Source organism: Zalophus californianus, chromosome 10 (genome assembly GCF_009762305.2).
Source record: "Zalophus californianus isolate mZalCal1 chromosome 10, mZalCal1.pri.v2, whole genome shotgun sequence".
Classification (NCBI taxonomy): domain Eukaryota; kingdom Metazoa; phylum Chordata; class Mammalia; order Carnivora; family Otariidae; genus Zalophus; species Zalophus californianus.
In genome coordinates, this window is record NC_045604.1 from 39,475,175 (window position 1) to 39,495,550 (window position 20,376).

The 20,376-nt window shown below is 42.5% G+C and overlaps 1 long non-coding RNA gene across 2 annotated transcripts; it reads right to left on the bottom strand.

Moving 5' to 3' along the window:
- Window positions 1–486: 486 nt before the first annotated feature.
- LOC113932251 lies at window positions 487–10,813 on the bottom strand. Of its 2 annotated transcripts, XR_003523016.1 has the most exons (4): window positions 10,755–10,813; window positions 7,766–7,854; window positions 5,410–5,467; window positions 487–605 (listed from the first exon to the last, which is right to left on the bottom strand). It is a non-coding gene; the product is annotated as an uncharacterized LOC113932251 (long non-coding RNA). The 2 variants fall into 2 exon arrangements; XR_003523017.1 differs by lacking the exon at window positions 7,766–7,854 and having other exon boundaries at window positions 10,755–10,801.
- Window positions 10,814–20,376: the final 9,563 nt, after the last annotated feature.

Here is a 20,376-nt window from a genome sequence, read left to right on the forward strand (position 1 = left end):
ATCTCCACTGGTGTATCTTGCCTATTATTTATTCTGAGTCCTATAAAAGCCTTTAATGTGGAAAACATGTATTGTCCCCTCAAAAAAAAATATATATATATATATAAATTGATAGAGGGAAGTTTCACATATAATCAGCCAATTTGAATAATGCAATACCCAAATCTTACTGTTTTTCTTTCAAGATTTTATTTATTTGAGAGAGAGAATGAGAGAGAGAGAGAGAATGAGAGGTGGGAGGGTCAGAGGGAGAAGCAGACTCCCCGCTGAGCAGGGAGCCCGGTGCGGGACTGGATCCCGGGACTCCAGGATCATGACCTGAGCCGAAGGCAGTTGCTTAACCAACTGAGCCACCCAGGTTCCCCTCTTTCTGCTTCTGAGTTGAATTTTCCCCGTCCCTTTGCCTCTGTCCACACAGCTTCCATGGACAGGAGGTTGCTCCTGAGGGTGTACATGGGACTGTGGGCAAGCACACCTGGGGGCCTACCTGTGTCTCTTTCCGAATTCGTGGTGCTGCTTTCTCAAAGTCTGTCTTGGCCCTACAAGAGTTTGCCGTAGTTCCAAACTGTTGGCCACCTTACTTCTCATGGCCGTAGTGTGGGTAGCTGTGAACATAAGAAACAGCTGTCTTGCCCCTAGCTCGTCTGCCAGAGTTTCCTCTTCCTCAGGCCCCATTGGGATGTGTCAGAAACATGCACAATATGTAAAGGTCTATCTGGTGTGTTTACTCTCGTTTAATTGTGGATGGACTGGCACATTTGAAAGTGATCACGGGAGACCAAGGAATCACCTCTACTATTTTGCTACCCACAGCAAATGCTTTCCGAGGGCCCAGCCCTGGTGCATTTTCTGAATTGCACATCTGTCTGTCTTGCTTTCCTTGCAGCAGGAGAGCAGCTCCCTACCCCATTCTGAGGTCTGCCATTGCCAAAAGTTGATGCACAGCTTTCTGTTGCTCATTCTCTTCAGTTTCTGGTACCCTGCATTTATCAAATAAGGGCAGTTTGAGGAAAGTCAAAGTTCAAAAGGACTCCATGCCAATAGGAAATAAGCCTTCTCTCTCCCTTGACACAGGTTTGCGCACACCCCACAGCTGGGTCAGGTTTATGGCCCAAGGGAAGCTTATCATTGTTGGCTGGCTGGGTGACCAACTGTCGACTTGCACATATAGCTGTCAGCAGTCCCCACTGTGTTTCCCCTGTGACTCATTTATGTCAGGCGCTATAGCAACAGGTCTGGGATGTGCACATAATGAAGTTCCTCTCCAGACTGAGTTCAAAGCACCTCTTGCCCTCCCATGGATCAGAAGAAATGTTCTTTTTAAATATCTGCCAGCTGACCCAGGGCCGGCCAAAACAAGGAGGAATTTTCCACCAGGACATACTGGATCTTAGGAGCTTCTTTCCAAACTTAGTGTGTTCGGGTGGGAAAGCTTTCTTGTGAGTCAGAAGCTTGGATCATAGCTCAGATCCCCCAGAATGAGCGAAAAGACTCTCGGAAGTCAGACCAACTCAGCGGTTCATGATCCCTGTCCAGGTGCAGTGCAGTTGCCACGAAGAAGTGAGAAAAATGGGAAGTACGTAGTCAAGTTTTCATGAAGCTGACTTACTTCATCAAAAGTGTTGTCATCATTCAAGGCCTCGTTCAACTATTAGCTTCACTCAGAAACCTGTTCTGATACTCTAAATATATCTTCATGGCTCTTTCCAATGATATTTGATATTTATCTAACCCAATGATGTTTTTAAAAAGCCCTTTCTTTTGTGCAAATAATAATGACAGAGTTTTGAGCCCATACATGGGTTTAGGAAAAGGTGAGTGGGCTGCTCCAGCGTATGCGACTTTTTTAGTCCAGCCACCTGTTCTTAAACCCATCTATGAAATCCAGAGGTGTGGTAACTGTTGGGCCAGATAAATTCTAAGGGTCGTTCCAGGTCAAAAGCTTTTGAAGTCTGAGTGAGTATTTATGCCTGTTCCCTAGTGTTATTTCCACAAAATCCCAGTGAAGTAGCTAGTACAGACTTGGTCCATGTACATCCATGCATTCGTCCCACCAATATAAATGCCTACTGTGTGCTAAGGGCTAATGCCTACCTTCAGGGGGTTTATGGTCCATGGTCCAGGGAGCATGATGTTTATGAAACATACATTAAAAATACATGTATCTTCAAATATATACATACATATATGTATATGACACATGATCATCAGAGAACCCTGCAAGGCCCTCTTCTCTTTGCATTTTTTTATTGAGGTGTGTGTCCCTTTTTTTTTTAAAGATTTTAATTTTTTAAGTAAAGTCTACACCCAACGTGGGGCTTGAACTCACAACCCCAAGATCAAGAGTCGCACACTCTACCTACCGAGCCAGCCAGGCTCCCCTGTCCCTTTTATTCTTATGCCCACTCTCATTCCCCTCTCTCCACAAGCAACCTTCTTAAAGTCTATCCTCTCATTTGAATATGTTCTTGCAAAATATATATTGCTGGTTTGTGTGAATGTGTTTTTAATTTTGCAAATGACATCAGTACATGTCATATTCCGTTTTCCACTTCTTTCCCCACTTCCCAGATCCATCCATATCGCTGGCACACATCTAACTGTGATGGAACCTATTCCATCTATTTGCTGGTCTTAAGGTTTGTGTTCTAACATTCATTTAAGACCTTTCCTATGCGTAATCACAGAGATATTCTCCTAGAAGTTTATAAGTTATCTTTCTCATTTAGGAATTTTATTCACCCAGTGACCTTATCGGAAATCCAGTTTTAGTTTCCTTCATACAGTGATGCAGTCTTCCTGGTACTGGCCACATCCCATCCACTCGCCCCCATCTTTAATTTGTAATGCCTCCTTTATTACCTAAGTGCCTACGTGTACACGTGTGTATTTTTAGAGCGACTTTCCCCAGGTCACTCAGTCCAAAGGCAGCTTAACTAAGATTAGATGCTCTGGAGCCCATTTGATCACACTGTTCCTCTAAAATTAATAAGCTCACTCAGAAGTCACAGGATGTTAAAGCTGGAAAAGGACCTAGAGATTCTAGGCCAACTCTTTCACTTACTGTCAGATAACTTAGACCCAGACAGGTTGAGTGACTTGCCTGAGGCAGAGCAACAGGCCAGAGCGCAAATGCATTTCAAGGCTGTGGCCCCTTTCCCTGTGCTTAGAGCTTTCTCGATGCCATTTGAGAGCCTGGACAAACTAGCACCCCACATAGGTTTGCTGTTCACATTTAAAACATATGTTTGACCTAACCTATTCAGTGCTGTTGGCAACTAGAGCATAGCGGAGAAACAGGGAGTAAGGAAAAGTAGAAGGAAAAGATACTTTTTTGCATAATCTAAAATGGGTGTTACAAGATTCATTTTATTTATTGGAGTGGACCTCAAATCTGTAGTCAGTACCTTTTCACTTTTACCTGATGGACAAGTTGACCAAACCTGGTTTTCTGATTATGGGAAGATAGCAGATCACAAACAATATATTAGAGGGACAGGGGTGGGGGGGAGTTAAAGACACCAAGAGGAAAAGAAATCAGAAATACCACAAAACGCCGGAGCAGGATTCAAATGTTTTTCCAAAACAACAGCATGGCACCATGGTGTGTACATAAACGCTCTTTCAAAGCTTGCTGGGGGCTGAGGGCAATCCCTGTATCATGGCCAAGTAACTAGCATTCGAGACAAATACCCCAGTTCCCAGAACAGGTTAAATTGTATTGACTCGATTCTGTTCTGAGTGCAGGAAAGTATATAATATATTTCACCAATATTTTCATCCAAAGTGCTAAAAATCGTCATCAACATTGAGGGCCTATTTGCACACATACATTCTCTTTGTCAACCGAGCGGACCTAAATGCAATGGGACCCAGTAGCCACGAGAGCACACCTGGCACCAAGATCTTCGTTTCTAGTACCATTCTCCAATAAAAGGAACCAGAGATCCTTGGGGAAATGGCTGATTCGAGGACTAGGCAGGGAACCTTGCAGTGCCAGAAAGTAAGAAAGAGCTCAAAAACTGGGGCACCTGGGTGGCTCAGGTGGTGAAGCATCTGCTTTCGGCTCAGGTCATGATCTCAGGGTCCTGGGATGGAGCCTGCTCAGCTGGGAGCCTGCTTCTCCCTCTCTCGCTGCTGCTCTGCCTGCTCGTGCATGCCCTATCTCTCTCTCTCTGTCAAATAAATAAAATTAAAAAAAAAGAGCTCAAAAACAAACAAACCCAAAAACCCACAGTGATGTGGAAATATGTCAAAGGGACACAGGCACCAACTAAAGTTGCTCCCAGTGGCCAAAGCTGGAACAATTTCAGCAAGAAAATAAACAAAATAGTACTGGATTATGACCCAAAGTATAAATATCCATGAGTCATGCTGATATAAATAAGTGATTGAATAAATAAATAAATGTGAAAGGAGACAAGTCTTCCCTGCTGAAGAATTCCAAGTAATTTATGTAGATACACCACCCTCTAAGACAAAGACTGTAGCTCCTCATTGCATGTATAATACCCTTACATAGTGATACACCTACATAGTGATACTCCTCCTTCCAAAGAGTATAGTACACAAAGAGGGGAAGAAAGAGTAACTTTATAGTAGAGAAACATGACAAACATGACCTCAGTTAAGTGATCAAGGTCAACATTAAGAGTGATAAATTGTGTTGATTTTTACCCTTGATATGATGTACTGAAAATGTACTTTACCTCTCTGATCTACTTTCCAAAACCCGTAACTTCAGTCTCTTCATGAGAAAATCATCAGAAAAATCCCAATGAAAAAAGAATTTAGAAAATACCTCACTAGTACTCCTCAAAATTGTCAAGGTAATCAAAAACAAGGGATATCTGAGGAACTGTCACAGTCAAGAAGAGCCTAAGGAGACATGACAACTAATTATAATGTGGTATCCTAGATGCGAATCTTGGAACAGGAAAAGATACTAGGTAAAAATTAGGAGAATCTCAATAAACTATGAACTGTCGTTAATAACAATGTAAGAGTATCAGTTCATTAATTGCGATAAATATCCCATACTAACATATGATGTTAATAATAGGGATTTATGGGAACTCTCTAGGGGAACTTTGTAGTCAATGTAAAACTGTTTAAAAACATAATGTTGATTTTTTAAAAAGATAAGACGTACAAACCAACAAAAAAACCCCAAGGGGCCTCCAGAGCCAAACCCTCATGCATCTAGAAAACTTGGGTCTTTAGAAGTAAGAATTTCAGGGTTGTGTGTAATTGAGCTTCGCCATATACAACTGAAATGATGATATTTCAAAGGTAGCTATAAATGGGATAATTTATACCTTTGGTAACAAACCACCATAATTATGTGTTATGTGACCAAACTCAACCTTGAACTCCTAGAGAGCTGAAAGTGACAATGGTCCTACTCACCAAGGTTTTCCAGCACCTAGGACAGTAGTTGGCACATGTTGGTCCATCTATCTGAAGGCTAGATTAAAAAAAAAAAAAGAAAAAAGAATGAAGATATTCAAGATGATAGAATCAAGTCTACTTAATGTGGCCAAGATTGTTTCTTGAAGATGAAAAATAATTCAGAGATATAGAAGACAAACAAGTAAAACAATCACTCAAAAATTCAGAATGACCCACTTCTCTACCTTGAGGATGGCTATTATCAAAAAACCAAAAACCAGAAAATAACAAGTGTTGGAGAGGATGTGGGGAAATTGGAACATTTGTTCACTGCTGGCCGGAATGTAAAATGGTGCAGCTGCTATAGAAAATGGTTTGGTGGTTCATCAAAAAATTAAAAATAGAACTGCCCCATGATCCAGCAATTCCACAGCTAGGTATACACCCAAAAGAATTTAAATAGGGACTCAAACAGATATTTGTACACCCACGTTCATAGCAGCATTATTCATCATAGTCAAAAGCGGAAGCAACCCAAGTGTCCACTGACAGATGAATAGATGAACAAAATGTGGTCTGTGTGTATATATATATTATATATATGTGTGTATATATTTATAACATATATATACACACTCATACACACTAAAATATTATTCAGCCTTAAAAAAGAAAGGAAATTCTGACACATGCTACGAGATTGATAAATCTTGAAGACATTATGCTAAGTGAAATAAGCCAATCACAGAAAAATATGACTCCACTGTATGATTTCACTGTATGATCCCACTTAAATGAGGCACCTAAAGTAGTCAAATTCATAGAACAGGAAGTAAAATGATGGTTACCAGGGGCTGTGGGAGTTACTGTTTTACTGATACAAAGTTTCCACTTTGGAAGAGAAGCCATGTCTGGAGATGGATGGTGGTGATGGGTGCAGAACAGTACTTAATGAATGGTACAATTCAAGTGGTAAACTTTATGGCATGTGTATTTTACCATGATTTTTAAAAATAAAAATAAAATACCAGGTTTAAAAAAAAAAAAGATTCAGAGTGAGGTTGAAGCAAAGTTGCCCAGATCTCATTAACCTGGACGTTTGGCAGGGGATCAAGAGAGAAGTCTAGAAATCTGTGAGCCGTTTCATAAGAGCTTTTACAAAACTGCCCAAGAACAGATGGTGAATATTTTCATGGATGCTTCTTTAACTACGTTCTAGACATTTCTACTTTCACTGTCATTAAAACTATTTAATTATATGGGCCTCTCGGTGGCTCAGTCAGTTGAGCATCCGACTTGGTTTTGGCTCAGGTCATGATCTCAGGTCGTGGGATCAAGCCCCATGTCGGGCTCCATGCTCAGCAGGGGTCTGCTTGTCCTTCTCCCTCTGCCCCTCCCCCCCACTCATACACTCGCCCCCTTCTGTGCACTCTTGCTCTCTAGCTCTCCTTTCTTAAAATAAATCTTAAAAAACCTATTTAATTATAACAATAACCTCTAAGTGCTTAGTGCTTCTTTATGTACAAAGCAGCCTCACATCCATGTTTCACTTGCTTTCAGAACTTTGCAGGGAGGCAGACAAAAAACATTGCCTGATGCCATAGGTTGGTGTGCCCACTTCTCTAACATTTACTGTTCTGCTTTGTGTACAGAGTGCTCCGCAGCCTGATGGGCCGTGGGCACAGAATGGGAAGGCTGGCCCATTGCCTGGGTTCAAAGCCTGACCACTCACTTCCCAGCTGTATGCTTTTGGGCATGTTAACTTAATTCTCTGTGCCTCAGCTCCTTTATCTGTAAAATGGGTTGTATTAGCTTGAGATGAGTTCATGTGACACATCTGGAACAGCGTCTGGCATGTAGTGGACCCTCAGTGAATGTTAGCTGAGTTATTGTTGCGGTGGATTCAGAGGGACGTGCAACATGGATGTGATAACAAGTCGGGCTGGATGCGGGGGCTGAGATGAAGGGGTGGGGAATTCTGCCTGGGAAGATTAGGGAACATTTCACAGAGAAGACATGTGCGCCTTGAGTGCAAAAGAGAATGAGAAAATGAGCTTTAAATAAAATGAAGTCACTATAGGCCTGTCCCCACTGATTACAAGACCCCAAACCCACATAATACCTCCTGGTTTTCACAGCATTACCATGGCCACCTTCCTGCTGAGCCACAGAGAAAAGCAGGCCCGTGGATCACGTCCATCCCCATTCTAGGGATAAAGATCTGTTGGCTCAGAGTTTAAACTGTCATCAGAGATCTTAAATGTGCGGTGGCTTAAACATGGTCGAGCCAGCATGAACCTAGTTTTCACCTTCTCGTCAAAAACCCATCCTTTGTGCCCCAGAGAAACTCAGGCCTTGTAACCCCCAGACTCACCCATCTCTCAACCAGTCTTTACTGAGCACCTGCCAGGTGCACTGTTCTAAGCATGTCGGTGCACAGGGATTCACGGTGGTGCTAATATTCTAGCAGGGAAGACAGGAATTAAGCAGTAAATAAGTCAAATGATGAGTAAAGTCCCCAGCATGCTAAAAGATGAGAAGCACAAGGTGAAGAAAACCCCCAGAGGTGTGAGGGGAGGGGTGGGCAGCTGGAAACATGAATTAGGAACCAGAGCGACAAGGTGAGATGATAAAGGATCCTGATGGATCCACTGAGCTCTGAAATCTGTGCTCTAACCCACAGTCGGGTTGCCTTGCCACAGCCCGTCGCCAGCCCTCACGTGGGATGGATCCCACCTCTGCCCCCAAAGGAATGGACTCAGCGCACAGCATCTCCTCCCACCTGGGGTCTGGAGGTGCAAAGTGACCCAGATCACATTCCAATGTTTTGTCGTCCTCTTTGACCAAGAATCAGCATTTCATCCACCAAACCCTCACTCTCGTCCTCTCTCACCCAAACCCATTATTACTCTCTGCCCTGAAAATCCTGAGGAAGAACAAATTGTGTAATGGTTTTCTTTCATCTGCCGTAAGTCTTCATGTGCTCCTGCTATGAAATGAGGTTTCATGTTTGACCCACTGAAGTCCATGTACTAGGGGCTGTTTAGCCTTGATTTTGACCCAGTTAGGATGAGAAGAAGTTCATGTTCATTCTTAAGTAAGTGGCCAGTTTGGAGCTGTTTTATATTCCAGGAAATCGCCTGGTTCTTTCTCCGTCTTATCCCCATCCCGCCTTCTCATGCGCTAATGCAGCCAGACTGAGGCAGGGAGAGATAGGAAAGGGGATTCCTGAAGTCAGAGGGGATGACTCAATGAAGGCGCTCATCCCAGGCAGGCCCTGAGTGGGGGTAGAGGAAACCCCCAACCAACCAACCAGCTGTCTGCCCCAGTGGGGTCCTGCTCCCCCTCACTTCTACCTACTGCTTCTGGAAACAAGAAGTGGTTGTGTTAGGAAGTCACTACACATCTACAGGTGGGTGCAGTTTCCCCCGCCCCCCCCCCACGACAGAGAAGGGCTCAGCTCAGGCCCCAGCCCTGGGCTGTCTTAGCGGCCCCAAGTCCAGCAGAGCCACCACATAGGAGCCAAGCTGTGCAAGAAAACGGAAGGCAAATCCCTAAATCACCACCCCCAGTGCGACCTCCCAGACTTTCAACCTCAATAAAACCTACTTCCTGACAGATCACAAAGGAAGCCCAGCATTTCAGGGTGGGACAGGCTTTTCTTTGGCGAATCTGCTTTCATTTCTGGCAGTCTTTGATTTGAGCTTGAATAAGCAATGCCACCCTGGCCCGGGGAGGGGAGGGGAGGGTTGGCATTTTAAATGACTTTGGTAGGGTGCAAGGTACCACATCTGCCCACGTCAGATAACACAACCAGCAGCGACATTTGAAACCCCTACTCCGCAGTCCAGTTTCTTAGAACTGTTCTATGGAAGTGAAAACGAAAGAGAACTTCCGTCTTCCTCTGACCCGGCTGGCCTTCGCAGCTGGAATGTGCTGGGAATCGCTTCTGGCACTGAAAAGGTTAATTGTCTCCTGCTGCGAAGTAGAAGCTGAGAAAAGGGTCCTGTGCAGGGGAGGAATTATCGTAAATGAGGTTTTCTTTATAGTACTGCTCATTCTCAACATGCTGAAAGGGCATTAGTTCGCAGTCACTTTCTCTGGAATTACCAAATCTGCTCAAAAGCCTTCATTAGGATATTAAACAAGACTTAATAAGTGAAAGTGATTTGCAACGCTGATAATCGTGGGCATTAATCAAGACGGCTTCTGTCTCTCTCCCTGCAATATGTTTCATGTTCCACTGTAAAGCCCCTTTAATTCTGGAGGGCTTCTTAAAAGGGAAATATTACGTTTAGAAAGCCATTTTTTAAAAATGATTTACTTAGCAACGATCACTATAAATAATGTTCTACTCCCTTCTCGGCTTTAACTATCTCAGCAATTAATGCCGTGAGGTTTGCGTCCCTGATAGAGCCAGATGTGTTCCCATTTATCAGACACGGGTTGCACTTCTTCTAATAAATGCTTTCGTCTTTAAAAAGAACTTCAAGTACGGGGCGCCTGGGTGGCTCAGTCGTTAAGTGTCTGCCTTCGGCTCCGGTCATGGTCCCAGGGCCCTGGGATCGAGCCCCACATCGGGCTCCCTGCTCGGCGGGAAGCCTGTTTCTCCCTCTCCCACTCCCCCCCCCCCCCCGCCCCGCTTGTGTTCCCTCTCTCGCTGTCTCTCTGTCAAATAAATAAAATCTTTCAAAAAAAAAAAAAAAGAACTTCAAGTACGACTCGAGAGCAAATGACCGAAGTTTGCGCATCTATCTGAAGGCCCATGCCGTAGCCATGCTCTACGCCACTCTAGGGACAGACCTCTACGCTACCTTCTGTGCCCTACAAAAGCCTTCCGCCCTAAGCAGTAAAATAAGGCAACCTGCTCATAGTCGTCAATTAAATAAGAAACAAATACAAGGGAAGCTATTGAAGAGGGCAGCTTGCTTTATAAGGCAGCTGTCTCTTGTTAAAACCCACGGCTTCAGAGCCAAGGGACTTCCACGCAGAGGAAGCTCATTTTATGACTCTTAGAAAGAAGAGAAATAGTTCATACTTTGGTTTAGGCAAGTGAAAGACCAAGGGTTGTTTTTGTTGTGGTGGTGTTGTTTTTGTTTTTCTCCCCCTTTTCTTTTTTCTTTTTTTTTTTCTTTTTAATTCCTGGCTTTCAGCTTCACGAATGGATTACTTTTCAAGGCTTTCTGAACAAGCGATCAAGGCAATCTAGTTACTTCTCACGATTTAAAACAGTGTGGGAGACAGGAGTTTTCTGTATCTAGAGCCATATCGTAGAGTCAAGAGCAGGAGGAAGAGACAGGAGAGTAGGTGGGAAGTCTCTATCCCAGACCTGGGCCGACAGTTCCCGTCTGGGGCTCTCATACCTGCCCTCCAGCCTTCCTCCTTCCTCAGCCTCTCCTGGGACCGTCCCGCTAGAGCCGCCTGTGGTAAAGATGTCCCCATCTACGTGTTTAACGCACGCGCACGCACGCATGCGCACGCACGCAAACTTCACGTAGAGATGCACACGCGCCCCTCCCCCGGAAGGTGTGGTAGCACCGAGAGGTTTCAAATGTCTTGTTATATCTGACTGCTGCCTCTGGCCTGCTTAATGTGGTCCCATTTACACTCTTCCGCTCCCTTTCCGGGAAGCCTCATTTGTTATATCTCTGCTAAAATTAACTCCACGTTCATTTCTGGAGGCTTTGGAGTTTATTGCTGGAAAAAAGGTTATTTGCTGGCAGTGACTAGGGACATTATTGTTCGCATGCACTAGGGCTCAGCACACTATTTAAATGGAGCTCAAGAGATGAGCTTCTGTGAAACAGAGGAGACTTGATCCATCCTAATGAACTGCAACATGAATTATATGCCCTATTTCACCACCTCCCTGCTTCACTAATCTGGGATAGTTCACATGGAACCGTTTATCCAGAAGGGAGAAGATAGCATTCCCAACCGAGGACTTTCTCACTCTTTTTCTTTTTCCCTTTTCTTGTTTTACTTCTTTTTCCTCCTGCCTTTCTTTCTAGATCTCCAATCCCCAAGCTAGTTTTTATCCTTCTCTAGCCTGCCAGGGGGACAGCTCCTCATATTCTGTGAGACATCACCATGTTTTCACCCATTGCCATGATAATGGAACGACCACCTCTCCTGGGCTCTCATGAAGGGTCACCCATTGTGTTGGGAGATTTACAAGCACTGTCTCTAACCCTTCAAAGAAGTTGGTGTTGTCGCCCTTAGTGTACAGAGGAGGAGTTGAGCTCAGAGCTGCTGAGTAGCTGGTACAAATTCACACAGCTGTTAAATGATGAAGCCAGAAGTTGAATTAGGGCTCTCTAGGTCTGTGTGCTGCCAGATCTCAACACCTTTTCAAAACCACCTCATCCCCTGCTGCTGCTTTTGGCTAGAAAGAATGATGTTGGGCGTGTGGGGAGGCAATGTCATTTTCCTTGAGACACTTCCGTAAGCACATGAATGCTGGAAATTTGGGTGCCACTTGATCTCACAGTTTGTTATTGTTATCACAGTCTGAAGTTCCTTATCTTTTCTTCTGATGAAAGAGAAAAACCAAACAGTCACAAGCATGTTTCTTGTCAGAGCCCCAGGAACAACATGGCAACTTCTATTGACTTAGTTTCAGGGCCAATAATCAAGGTCAGATACCTGAAAAAGCAGAGTTTTCAAGTCCCCCCCCCCAAATGTTTCATAATGCCAGCCAAAAGGAAAAAAAGAAAAAAATCTGTGCAAGTTATACAAATTTCAGTGTTCAGATCTATCTTTTTACTTGTTAATCTTCCAAAATAGTAGATACAATCACATTCAATAAGTCAAGAGACAAAAATGGAGTCTGAGGGTTAACTAGCTCCCATCTGTTTTCTCCCTCCCCCCTCTACTATGCACAAATTGGATGTTAAAGTTCAAACACGTTTCTATGAGAGGAAGAAAGATAATACAGAAATGACATGTAAATTAGACAACCATACTACTTTTTTTTATTAGTTTCAGGTGCACAATATAATGATTCAATAATTCTGTACATTCCTCAGTGTTCATCAAGATAAGCATACTCGGGACGCCTGGGTGGCTCAGTGGGTTAAGGGTCTGCCTTTGGCTCAGGTCATGATCTCAGGGTCCTGGGATTGAGCCCCCATGTTGGGCTCCCTGCTCAGCGGGAAGCCTGCTTCTCCCTCTCCCTCTCCCACTCCCCCTGCTTGTGTTCCAGCCCTCGCTATCTCTCTCTCTGTCAAATAAATAAATAAAATCTTTAAAAAAAGATAAGCATACTTTTTTTAAAGATTTTATTTGTCAGAGAGCAAGAGAACAAACGGGGGGACTGGCAGACAGAGCAGGCTGAGGGACAAGCAGGCTTCCCACTGAGCAGGGAGCCTGATGTGGGACTCGATCCCAGGACCCTGGGATCATGACCTGAGCTGAAGGCAGATGCTTAACGAGCTGAGCCACACAGGCGCCCCAAGATAACTGTACTCTTAATCCCCTTTATTTTTTTTACTACTTCTTAATAAGGACTGAGAGGAGAAGTTAAGAAAGGGTTAAAGCTATTTGTTTAAAATAAACCGAGAGACCTAGAGCATCTTGGTGGCTCAGTTGTTAAGCGTCTGCCTTCAGCTTGGGTCATGATCCCAGAGTCCTGGGATCAAGTCCCACATCGGGCTCCCTGCTCAGCGGGGAGCCTGCTTCTCCCTCTCCCTTTGCTCCTCCCCCCTGCTTGTTCTCAATCTCTCTCTCTCGAATAAATAAATAAAATCTTAAAAATAAATAAAAAATAGAGAGGCCTAAGCATAGAAGTTATACACAGCAGTTGAACACATGCATTGAACTTCTGCTTCCTTCAGAATCTCCACTAATGCAACAGAAATAAGGTTTTTGGGTGGGGGGAGGAGGGAGGAGGAAGGTTGTTGTTTGCTTATTTTTAAGGAAACAAACCCACAAGGAGAAATAAAATGGGGGGGGGGGGAGACAAACTACTATTTTGCAATCTGGAAAGCAGATGTTCATGTGATAACTGACATCAGACTCATGAAAACTGCATCCTTGCCCCAGAGTAAGGAAGCCGCAGAAGTACCCGATTTAAACTCAGAACCAATACAGATTGACCACTTGGTGGAACCAGGTTGCTCCGGAAGGAGCACTAATGGTGGGGCTAAGAGAGGAGGATTGGTTGAAAGTCTATTTCAGAAGCACAAATCTCCACACACTCTGCTGAGCTCAGCACCTGCCCCTTCCCATACCGACCCAGCAGGAGACAGGAGGCTTATCCCCTAGAGAAGGCCTCTGGACTGAGGAGAGCAAGCCCGTTTGAGGTTGGGGCACTGTCAAGAAAACAGAAGGAACAGGAGGTTCATGCAGTGCATGTAGAGACCCTCCAGCCCACCTTGCCTCCTCACCCCTCTTTCTTCCCCCACTTGGTCCTCAGAATCCTGGAGGCAAGCAATTGGCAGACTCTTCTCGAGGGCTTCTGATGAGCCTAAGGGGAAGGACCTAAAGATACTGACCTCTGGATTTCCCCAAAGAAAAGTCCCAACTAGCTCACCCGGCAGGGAATCCCTCCAGGTACACAATTTCCAACTGGGGTTTTACAGCCCCATTCTAGAATGTGAACAGACAGCCAAATGTCACCAGACATCAGAGAAAATCATCTAAAATGGATTCAGAGAACAAACAACCAGGATAAAAGCAACTCAAAGGGAGCAAAGACCATACTAGAAGAAACAACAAACAGACTCCCCCCAAAAACATTAAGGTCTTCACAGAGATAAAGGAAACCTGAACAGGACGCTCTAAAAAAGGAACTGAAAGTTCCTGGGTGGCTCAGTCAGTTAAGTGTCTGGCTTCAGCTCGCGACATGATCTCAGGGTCCTGGGATTGAGCCCCACCTCGCATGGGGCTCCCTGCTCAGCAGGGAGCCTGTCTTCCTCTGCCCCTCCCCCCACTCATGCATGCACCTGCACTCTCTCTGTCTAATAAACAAATAAAATCTTTAGAGAGATTTTTTTAAAAATTCTTAAAGGAACATCCAAAGAACAAAGAGAGAAAGAAAACCTTAGAAAATGTTTTTAAAAACCAATGTCAGAAAAAAAATTATCAGAAGTGTTGAAGGATAGAGATAAGGTAAAGCTTAGGAAGAACACAAAAAGATGAAAAATAGCAAATAAAAAAATTATAAAACTAAAAGACCAGTCCAGGAGGTCAAATATCATAATAATCGAGTCCAAAAAAAGGGGGGGGAGAGCCAAAAAAAAAGTGATGGGAGAAAATGATTAATAAAATTATTGCTGTTTTCCAGGTTTATAGGCTTGACCAAGTACTCCCAACAATGAATAAAAATAGATCCCCACCAAGGAATGCCACTGTCAAATTTCAGCGTGCTGAAGATAGAGAAAATGCCTACAAACTTCCGGAAAGAAAAACCAGGTTTTCTACAAAGAATCAAGCATCAGAGTAATATCAGACTTCTCCATGACAACTCCAAAAGCTAGAAGACAATGGAGCAATATCTACAATGTTTTGAAGGAAAATTAGCCCTAACCTGGACTTTTACATCCAGTCAAACTATGAACTAAGTGTCAGGGTCAAATGAAGACATTTTCAAACACACAAGATCTCAGTGCCATTATTTTACCTACACCTTTGTCCAGGATATTGCTGGAGGGTATGCTCCACTAGAGTGAAGGGTAAAAAAAAATTTTTAAAGGAAGACTGGATCCAAAAAATAGTGTATCTAGCACATGAGGGAGTTGGAGGGTATCCCTAAGAGGATGGTGAAGGGAGAATCCGAGATCATACCTCTGTAGCCATTTGGTCCTGATAGGAGCAGAGCAGAAGACTCTGGAAAAGTCTTCTTCAAGAGGATGAAGTCTATACAATGCCTAATATGTTTGAAGGTGCTGAGTGGAAATTTACAAACCTGGGAGGAAAATTGGGCAAATGAATTAGTGATAAGAACATAGAGCACTAAGGCAATAATAAGAATATACAAAAGACTGTGCCAGAAAGAAAATTAATCCTAGGAAAACACATGAAGCACCTGTGAATTAATTTGCAGAGTCGTAATAACATAAACATGGAATACTGATCAAACCAAGATTACACTATGGCTACGCTAGAAGTTTGAAAGGATAGGAAGGATGTGCAGGGTGAGCGGTGATGGGTAGAGGACTAAATCCTCATTTCTACAGTGGGAAATCCATAAATAATGCCTAAAATGAAAATACCAAGAAGTACAAATAGAAACACATCCTACGAATATATGCAGGTAAGTCTCAAAAGAGTCAGTTTTGAGAGTTGAAAATACAACCAGGAAAAAATTGAAAGTGATGGGGATGATTGTGGGTACTTGCAAAACTATTTGGCCCTTGCAACTCTGTGCCTATATAACTTTGGTAAAAAATAAAACTAGCTAAAATACGAATATTATTTGAACAGATACTTTTTTTTTAAACTTCTCCTGCTAAGCTGGCTGGGTAAAATTATTCATAATATGTAGCCTACCATCCTGGAGGACAATGATTTTTTTTATTATGTTATGTTAATCACCATACATTACATCATTAGTTTTTGATGTAGTGTTCCACGATTCATTGTTTGCATACAACACTCAGTGCTCCATTCAGTACATGCCCTCTTTAATACCCATCACCAGGCTAACCCATCCCCCCACCCCTCTCCCCTCTAGAACCCTCAGTTTGTTTCTCAGAGTCCATAGTCTCTCATGGTTCGTCTCCCACTCCGATTCCCCCCCCTCATTTTTCCCTTCCTGCTATCATCTTCTTTTTTTTTTTTTAAACATATATTGTATTATTTGTCTCAGAGGTACAGGTCTGTGATTCAACAGTCTTGCACAATTCACAGCGCTCACCATAGCACATACCCTCCCCAATGTCCATCACCCAGCCACCCCATCCCTCCCACCTCCACCACTCCAGCAACCCTGTTTGTTTCCTGAGATTAGGAATTCCTCATATCAGTGAGATCATATGATACATGTCTTTCTCTGATTGACTTATTTCACTCAGCATAACACCCTCCAGTTCCATCCACGTCATTGCAGATGGCAAGATTTCATTCCTTTTGATGGCTGCATAATATTCCATTGTATATATATACCACATCTTCTTTATCCATTCATCTGTCAATGGACATCTTGGCTCTTTCCATAGTTTGGCTATTGTGGACATTGCTGCTATAAACATCGGGGTGCACATGCCCCTTCGGATCCCTACATTTGTATCTTTGGGATAAATAGCCAGTAGTGCAATTGTTGGGTCATACGGCAGCTCTATTTCAACCTTTTGAGGAACCTCCATACTGTTTTCCAGAGTGGCTACACCAGCTTGCATTCCCACCAACAATGATTTTTTAACCACATGTTGTGGCCAATTAGTGGATTATGGAATGAATTTAGGAAGTAGTAAGCATTGAGAAGGGAAAGAAATGGAGTAGTAGCAGACACCACTTTTTTACAAGTACCCATTCATTCTTCATTCTTCTAGAAATATATCCTGAGTTTTAGCTAGACAAGCTAGGATAAATTTGCAGGTACTGCCACATAGTTAAATTTGGGTCAGTAAAATGTGGGAAGAAGCAAAATGTAAGCACTGTCCAGGCTGTACCCTAAAGACAAAACTATTTGGTCTGGACTTTCCCTTTTTCTTCCCTGTGGCCTGGAATATAGATCCGTAGGTGAACTGAGTCCAACCAACTTGATAAGGACAACCATCTAAAGATAGGAGACCAATAAAATAGAAGGAACTGTGTCCCCGAATAGCTTGTCAGGCAAAACCCGCCAGCCAGTTGTGAATTACTTATCACTGAATTATTTCCTAAGAAAGTAATAAACTTGTCTTATTTAAAGTAAGTCTTTTGGATTTCTGTGCTACAGCACCTAACATGTGCCTAGGACATGAATAGAATAGAAAACAGAAAAGGGCACACTTGTATGAGTATGTACTATTTTGTGACATTTTTGTTTTATTATTTATGTGCTTGATCATATATGTGTTTACCTATACTGAAGTGCATTTAAAAAGTTCTACTGCCACTGTTTAGGTTATAAATCTCCTATGTTCAATAAATATTGGTTAGTTAAACAAAGTCATAGTATGTTTGAATGAGGCCTTTGAGCAGAAGAGAATATGACTTTATAAGCTGTGTGGCTTTGGGTTAGTAAGCGGGGTCTCAGTTTCCTAACACACAAAAATGACTAAGTTTGAGTAGATGATGTTTAAATGCCTTTCAAGCCTAAAATTGTGTTATTCAGTTGACTTGAGATTCAATTCAACATTCTTTACCCTTGGTTAGTATCCAAACAGCCAGAAAGGCCACAGGCCCTTTATGTCATAAGCTGGGGAGGAGAGAGATACAGAGAAAGTTAGGTGGGCATGGCTCATCTTAACGTGGCTGCTATCTGAGAAAAGATCCCCCTACCCAGATTTGGAAGATGTGGCAGAATGAAAGGCTGCTCTATCTTGTAGGAAGTGGAAACCTATGCAGGCTTGTGATGACCCAGACTAGGCCACATTGCAGTGACAATTGAGCCCCAGATCTTCTTGAATTTTGGGGAAGTAGGGAGAAATAAGAAAGGAGTCACACAGATATAATAAGAATTATGGAAAGTGTGCAAAAATAGAATCAACATTGAAACAGGTGGGAATGGTTAGCTTGGAAGAAGGCTGGAGGGCATTGAATAATTATTTCGTAGGAGGAACAGTGCAATTCTAAATAGAGGGATGATCAACATATTATCAATATAAATCAGTGGCTTCCAAACTTTTTTATTTGAAAGCAGAATAGTTTCTCCAAATGAAATCTTATCTAGTACCTCCAACACATAAAATGACAAAAAATGGTTTTTAATGGTTGAAGTAGTGATGGGGGTCCCCTACCCTTCTAACCATCTCAAGGGCCTTTTCTGGAATCCTAAAATTTGAGAAATATAATTTTTAAACAAGTCATTCAAATTAGTGCTTTTCAAATATTCTTTCACCATGATCCACAGGAACACACCTCCTCCCAGTATACCACACACACACACACACACACACACACACACACACACACACACATACACACACACTCATACCTGAAACAAAGTTCCACAGGACAATTTTACATTTTGTACATTTTTTGGTCTATTTCATTTTATTCTGTTCCTTTTTTTAAATGCCAACCATGATCCACTTAATCTATTTCACGCCATTAATGAATATGCTATAGCTCACAGTTGAAAAACACAGATCTAGACTGAGAAAAGATGGATACAAATTGTCCAAAAAGTTAAGTTAAATTTCTTCCTTGTAAATGTAATTAATTGGAGCAAGTAATCATAGGTGACTGTGGATTTGTCTATTTTGAAATCTTAACAGAAGCAACTCCTTGTCAGGAATAACTTGGGTTGAAAGGAGGTGAATGTTGGGCTGTTTCTTCCACCTACAGAACAGGGGCCCCAGAGACGGTGGATGGATAGTGGAGACTTGGGTGGACACTGATTCCTGCTTCTCAGTGTTGATGAGAGAGATATTATATAGAAGACCCATTAGATTTGTTGTGTAATTATACAATGATAGAAAGCAAAACTAAGAAAGACAGAGATATTATAAGCAAATCCGTTTAACCCTATAAAAGAAATTCTCCTTTTCAACAATCCTTCTTTATTCAACAAACCATCTGGAAAAAAATTTTAAATCAATTAAAAAATAAATCATTTAGGATCTGGGAAAGAAAGACAGGATACATCTTATGAGCTATTCACAAATATCTATTTCATAATTTATATGGAAAAAAAGGATCAGGTGACAACTGAGGAGTCATGTACTCTTACAGAATTTTAGCTGATATACAATGAAATAGGGGAACAAATGACAATAGGAAAAGCATAACAATTCTTTTTAAAACTGATGCTCAAAATTGAACTTTTCCCCCCAGACTAATAGCAGAAACAATAAGTGTGCAAACATCTCAAATAATAATAACAGGTTCTTTTTGTGCTTATTACTCCATGTTTATGAAATGCCTCAAGTGAACCAATCAATATGGGACTGGAGGAGCTGGAAGAGTCTGGCTGCAGGGTGCTGGTATAACCCAAACATCCCTCAGCCCGTGTGAGCCAGGGATTAGGAGGTGCTTGCTCTCTGGGAATTAGCAACAGACAAGAGCCAAAGAATTTGAAATTCGGTAAGGAGCACACCTCACTTCCAGTTCTTATAAGTCAAAGGACTGTGCACCCATTGTAATTACTTTATAGACTCTATTTTAGAAAGTAACCAATGCTGTGTGACTCGTCGACAGAACCAAATACAATCGATGGGTCTGAGCCGGGGGCATGTCCTGTCCAGATGAGGGTGTGCTAGTCAAGAGGGAGTGGAAATTAACAAGACCATGCACCACCACGGAGTTCTGAGTGTTATTTGGAATTTTATGCATGCAGAGGGTTTTATTTAAGTGTTTATGTTACTTTCTGTAACTTTAATTTGGTCCATTCCGTTGTATTACTTCTTCTCAAATAGCTCCTTAACTTCCTTGTAATGTTTGAAACTAAAATAAGTCCTAGAATACCGGGTGTTCAATAAATGGTAAATCCTTCTCTTCTTCCCTTCTAGACTGATATACCAGGAAAGGAAGGTAAATGAGAGTGTGGGATAATGGCTTTACCTGGCAATGCATTCTACTGCTGAGAAGGAAAAGGTGAACATTTGGTGGGTCTATGGCACCTGTGAAAATGGAGCAGTCATTGATGATGGGAAATTGACATGGTAATGAGCTCATTTGTATTCCCGTTTGTGGCCTTCGACTGCCTTACTCTCTGACTGCTTAGCCAAAACCTTTTGATAGAATCTGACACGGCCTCTGAAATCTGGAGGTTTCTGTTTTTCTGTTAAGGCGATCCCCAGACACATTACAATTCACCATTCCTGCCATATCTGTCCTTGGAGAGAAATTAAAAGAAGATGGGGAGCAGATTCAGAGAAATGAACTTCAGGAGAAACA